At 38.6% G+C, this 6,085-nt stretch overlaps 1 long non-coding RNA gene across 1 annotated transcript in view; it reads left to right on the top strand.

The window, feature by feature from the left end:
* Window positions 1-4,517: 4,517 nt before the first annotated feature.
* LOC113266144 (uncharacterized) overlaps window positions 4,518-6,085 on the top strand; it is a 117,150-nt gene continuing 115,582 nt past the window's right edge. Inside the window, exon 1 of the long non-coding RNA XR_008957143.1 lies at window positions 4,518-4,679. This is a non-coding gene — a long non-coding RNA (uncharacterized LOC113266144). The remainder of the gene's footprint in view (window positions 4,680-6,085) is intronic.

Here is a 6,085-nt window from a genome sequence, read left to right as displayed (position 1 = left end):
AGAGTGGGCCTTCAGCCAATATGACAGGTGTCCTTTTAAGAAGAGGAGATTAGGACACAGATCTACACAGATGAATGACCATATGAAGACATAAGGAGAAGGGGGCCATCTACAAGCCAAACAGAGAGGCCTCAGAAGAAATCAACCCACTGATACTGATCTTGGACTTCTAGCCTCCCAACTGTGGGAAAACAAATTTCTGTTGTTTCGGCCACCCAGTCTGTGGTACTTTGTTATGGCGGCCCTAGTAAACTACCACAGTAAAACCAAACACATAGATGTACATACATAAACACACACACACACACACACACACACACACACACACACACACAGAGGTTACTGTAGAGTCCGTAAGCAGAGTTCCCAGAAATAGCAGACTGTTGATTCTGTTATTACTCCTGGTGTCTCTCCCACCAAAAGTTGAAAGGTGCTATTCCCTCTTATCCACTGGCCAAAGGCCTGCAGAAGAGACAAAGATTAAAATGCCAGCTCTTACCATGTGATCTCAAGGAGATGACAAGCCCTTTGATCTTTTATCTTCTCCCCTACATCCCTCCTGGGATGACAGTGCACAGACTTGGGAGCTGTCTATCCCTATGATTATTATGAGGATTATATGAGTGTGTGTGTGTGTGTGTGTGTGTGAGAGAGAGAGAGAGAGAGAGAGAGAGAGAGATACAGCAGCTCAGGATACATAGTAAGCCTTATGTAAATACTTGCCTTATTGTTATTTTCATCATCATAGGCTTCTTGAAAGAATTTAATAAGGCGAAAATTTGTAAACCATAGCCCTTGCAATATTACAGGTGTCCAATAAATGAAAGCTAATACACTGACATTGTAGCTAAGAATACAAGCTTTTGAATCAGCAAATTTAGATTAGAATTCTGGCTCTTTTCGTTTCTTCCCTCCCCTTCTCCTTCCCTCCCCTCAAAGATCGCTTCTCTCATAGTCTTTCCATCTCAGTTAATGGTGACTCCACTCTTCTCATTCCCCAGGTTAAATGTCTTGTTATCCTTTAAAAAAAAAAAAAAAAAGATGTTATTTGTTTATTTGAGAGAGAGAGAGAGGGAGAGCACAGAGACAGAGAGAGGGAGAAGCAGACTCCCCGCTGAGCAGAGAGCCCAACAAGGGACTCCATCCCAGGACCCCGAGCTCATGACCAGAGCAGAAGGCAGACACCCAATCGACTGAGCCACTCAGGCACCCACATGTCTTGCGATCCTTGATCATTCTTTCTCTTCAAGCCTCACAAACAATCTGCCATCAAATCCTGTTGGTTCAACCTCCAAAATATATCTGGAAATGAAACGCTATGCACACCCCCTCCCGGGCTGCTAGCACCGTGGTCCAAAGCTTCCTAAATAGTTCTGTTTCTTCACTTTCTCCCCTTCAGTTTGTTCTGAACACAGCAGCAAGAATCCTTTAAAAATGTCATTCTTCTGCTCAAAACCCTTCAAAGGCTCCGTAAGGTAAGGACCAAACTTACTATGACCTACCTACTAGGCTTTATATAACTTGCATGCTCACCTACCCCCACATTACCTATCTGACCTCATTTCCTACTTCTTCCCCTTTCCTCACTCCGCTTGGGCAACACTGACCTCATTAGCTGCTTTTGAACAGCAGGAATGTTCTTCTCTCAGATAACTCCATACTCTCTTTTTCACCATCCTCAGTTGCAGATTTCCTGAGAACCCTATTTAAATTGGCAATCTTCACCCATGATCTTTATCCTCATCTTCCTCGATCATCTTTTCATAGATTTATCATCTAAAACATTATTTTATTTTTAACCTTGTTAATTACCTATTCTTCCCCACTAGAACATAAGTTCTTTGAGAGAAGGGACTGTTATCTTTTGTGTTAACTGCTGTATTGTTAGTGTTTGGAGAATTCCCAGCTGGTATATAGTATGTGTTTAATAAACATGTTTAATGAATGCATAAAAAGATTATCTTAAGTAAGCTACCAATAGGGGCGCCTGGGTGGCACAGCGGTTAAGCGTCTGCCTTCGGCTCAGGGCGTGATCCCAGCGTTATGGGATCGAGCCCCACATCAGGCTCTTCTGCTATGAGCCTGCTTCTTCCTCTCCCACTCCCCCTGCTTGTGTTCCCTCTCTCATTGGCTGTCTCTATCTCTGTCAAATAAATAAATGAAATCTTTAAAAAAAAAAAAAAGTAAGCTACCAATAAGATTCATAAACCAGTGTTTAGACATACCAGGAAAGGTTCAGAGGCACACAAGAGAAGAATTTTAGGAAATTAAGGATCTTAAGAAACTCAGCATTGGATTTTATCATTTTCATACATTCTGACACATCATTAGTTCAGAAAAGCCCATAAAAGCCAGTGGGCTTTTATGAATTATACAGGAATGTCAATATATAAAAGTTTTATGGGTCAACAAGATATTTAATTATCTTTCTCTGAGGAACTTTCTTCTGTTTTTATCATTTATAGTATCATATAAATATAATATATTTATCAGAAAATCGCCATATATTTCACCTCACATCTAGCAATAATAATGATAGAATCCCTTTATTGGACACAGTATATTCAAGAAATACATTATCTTATTAGATCATTTCAAAAATGTTTAATATATTTCCCATTTCAGAAATGAATGGAAAATCTGGGATCCATATATAGATTTGGAATCCATATTTAAGACTAACTCCAAATCTTGGTTTTATCATTACTCTGCTGTACCATCTAGTTAGTAGTAGTTATTCCCTTAGGAAATGTATAAAATGTTCATTGTTGTTTGACATAAAATTCCTAGGAAATAATTTTTATAGCAAGGGTATATTTAATAGAAAGCTTTGCATTCATTTTTGGAAACTGTTAATTCTTTCTTCCCTAATTTGGGTATAACTCAACAGATAAGGGCCAGTTGTGGGTCTGGTTTAAGACTGCTTCCCATAAATGTTTCCACTTCCCCCTAACTGTTCAAAATTGATTGTAAAATAATTTAATAAGACATAGGATTCCATAGGCTTTGGGTAATCAAGAATTCACCTGGCCTTTGTCCTTGGTTCCTGGGAGTTGACCTTTAAACCCTTAGAATTTCCAAAGTAATACGAGTTTCTTTGTTAATTATGGTGGGTCTACAGATAGTTTATGTTAACCAGATGACTCAGAATGGAGACTGACCCTGCCAGAAAGACTAATCATGAGATTGGAGGGTTAGAGCTTTAATCCACATGATACTAGGCCAGTCTCCAGGGAGGGCAGGAGGAGTGGATATTGAGTTCAACTTTGGAGCCAATGATTCAATCAATCATGACTATATAATGGAACCCAAATAAAAACTCTGGACACTGAAGCTTGGGTGAGCTTCTTTGGTTGGTAATACTCTGCATATTGTCACACATTGATGTGCCAGGAGGGTAATGTGTCCTGACTCCATGGGGAGATGACAGTGTAAGCTTCATGTTCAGGACTCTCTCATACCTCATGCTATGCAGTGCTCTCTTTGGCTGGTTCTGATTTATATCCTCTTTCTATAATAAAATTGTAGTAATAAGTATAACACTTTCTTGAGTTCCATATTAGTGAATTATTGACCTGAAGGGGTAGTGGAAACTCCCAAATCTGTAGCCAGCTGGTCAGAAGTGAGTATAGGCTGGGGACCTCTGAACCTGTGGCTGATATCCGAAGTGAGAGCACTGTTGTGGGCTATGCCTTAGTCTGTGAAGTTTGGCCCTACTCTGGGGAGTTGGTGTTGGAAGTCATTGCAGCTTGCTTTCCCTACCTCTCTCCAAATAGTTAAATCGCTTTTAGTAGAAGTAACTCCTGGCTAAATATTGATGCTTTTTAACGCAAGAAGGCATTTCTCCTTTGTTAAGTGACAGGTTCATTCACGTGATTCCTTTTTGTGAGATAACTGGATTGTCATGGTCTCCTTGAGAAGATACAAAATGAGAGCGATCCAGTCATATCTCAAATATCTAAGGACTTTGCTTCAAATCTTCAAGTGAATATAAAATAAAAAGTCTGATAAGAGTAAATTGTAACTCATGATCATTTCCATAGGAGAGGGAAAAAATAGATTACTCTGGATCCATTGAGAAAGTACAAAACTTATAAGATCTCTGTGTTTCTAAAATGTATTTGAATTTAGTTTCTAAATAAATTTAAAATTTAGACATTAACATGAAGAAACCACTCATGACCATTCCTAGACAATGGTAAAAATAAATCAGAACACACAACTCTCTTAATCTGCAAGATTCTTTTGCATATGTGTGATTAAATGTACTACATTTAATACATTTGACTAAATGTATCCTTGAGAGCCTTAAACCAAAGAATTGTATGCCTTCTTAATATTTTCTTTCATTACATGGGAATACAATGAGAACAATAATCTCATTATTCTTCGTTCAATTATATCATTGCCTCATTACTTAAAAAGAAAGGGTAATACTTCATACTTCTTTCTTCCTGCTGTTTGTATGGCAATGTCAGTGATTCTTAAATGTGACTGTTTTATCTACATGACTTTATCAGACAAATCAAAGCATACACAGACTTTTTTATTTTTAGAAGTCATTTTGGATTATGGGTTCTAGGTGATGGAGCCATGACACAGATAACCCAGATGAATCCTTGAGGTGTCTTAGTTCCAGACGAAGTTATGTTGGAAGAGGCTCAGTTCAAAAACCAAAGGTAATTTTAAAAGCAGTTCATTTCTTACTGACAATTTTTAAAAGATGCCATTCAAAACCTAGACTAGCACTTATCACCCCCCCTTCCACCCATTCCGATGTTTTCTTGCACACAGAAGGAGCCTCAGAGATTTTTATACATGTAAACCCCAAAGGGTCTACACCACCTAGCCTCTTTTTCTCCTTCTCCTCCAGCCCCATAACCCTCTTCTGGATCTCTTAATAATGAAGATCTCCTACCTGTTCGTGAAAACACGTCCACTTTAACGACGGAGATGAAGAGAAGCGTTGAGGAATTAGATTCGAATTTGCAGGGTGCGTTTTCAGATTGTTGTAGCAGGAGTAAGCCCGAATCAACACACTGATGTTCTTCCCTTCACATCTCATCTTTGGTGGAGGACAGAGTAAGAGCATCCCGTCTGTTCTAACGTACCCATTTTTATTGCAAAGTCCATACGAAGATATCTAATATTCTAAATCACATTATGCATAACGAGAGCACTCAAGTGAGCCAACAGATTGCTGATTTAATGACAAATGCACTTTTAAAAAGAACTGTATATTTACGAAGGTTTTTATGACACACTCAACTGATACACTGTCCCCATCACTGACAGGGGCACAGCTCAAAAAAAAGCCACTTTACTAGGCATGCTAGTGACATTATTTCTGCATAAATGTTGAAATAAGCACTTAGATGGCCAGCTGACTAGCTTGCCTGCTGCTTGGTTTTGTTTAATTATTTTATGGTTGAAGCTATTAAATGAGAACATTTTGACAGGAGACTGTCCCTCAGTATGAAAGTAAATGCCTCAGATTTGCCTTCTTTTATAAATACCATGGGATTTTATTCCAGCAGGGGAGATGGATGGCCCATTTCAAAATAGTTTCCCATTGTCATTCCTCCTTTAATTAGACTAGATGGAACTGGTATTCGAGAATTGTAATGCTAGCCCCTTGACTTAATTATTGTTGTTTGCTGCTTTTTTATCCCACCCAAGTAAACCACCTCCTCACCCACTGTCGGCACATTCTCTTTTCCTCCCAGGTGATATAAAATTTTCTTCTTTTGTATTTCTGCCTGTTGTCCAATGCATTATTGTTTTAATATAACTTAACTAGATCTCATCCCCCTGAAGTTTATAGTTAGAAGGTGTCTGTTTTATCTTCACTAACATTAACTTTTTTGTTAATTACTTGGTTCATTACAAAGAAGACAGGCTTTGTTTGATACGGGCACGCTTTTTGTTGTTTTTTGTTTATTTGTTTTTATATTCAGGGCACTTAAAGGGAACTTTACTATCCCGGTGTTCTCAGTTACCTGGTGAATTAGCATGCAGCTTGTTTAGTAAGGATTGCTGGTATCTTCTGTAAATGTAGTCATTAGAATGTATTCTCTGCTACCTA

This window comes from Ursus arctos, unplaced genomic scaffold (genome assembly GCF_023065955.2).
Source record: "Ursus arctos isolate Adak ecotype North America unplaced genomic scaffold, UrsArc2.0 scaffold_37, whole genome shotgun sequence".
Taxonomy (NCBI): domain Eukaryota; kingdom Metazoa; phylum Chordata; class Mammalia; order Carnivora; family Ursidae; genus Ursus; species Ursus arctos.
Note: the sequence above shows the minus strand (reverse complement) of the source record. Positions and strands in the feature narration are given on the sequence as shown.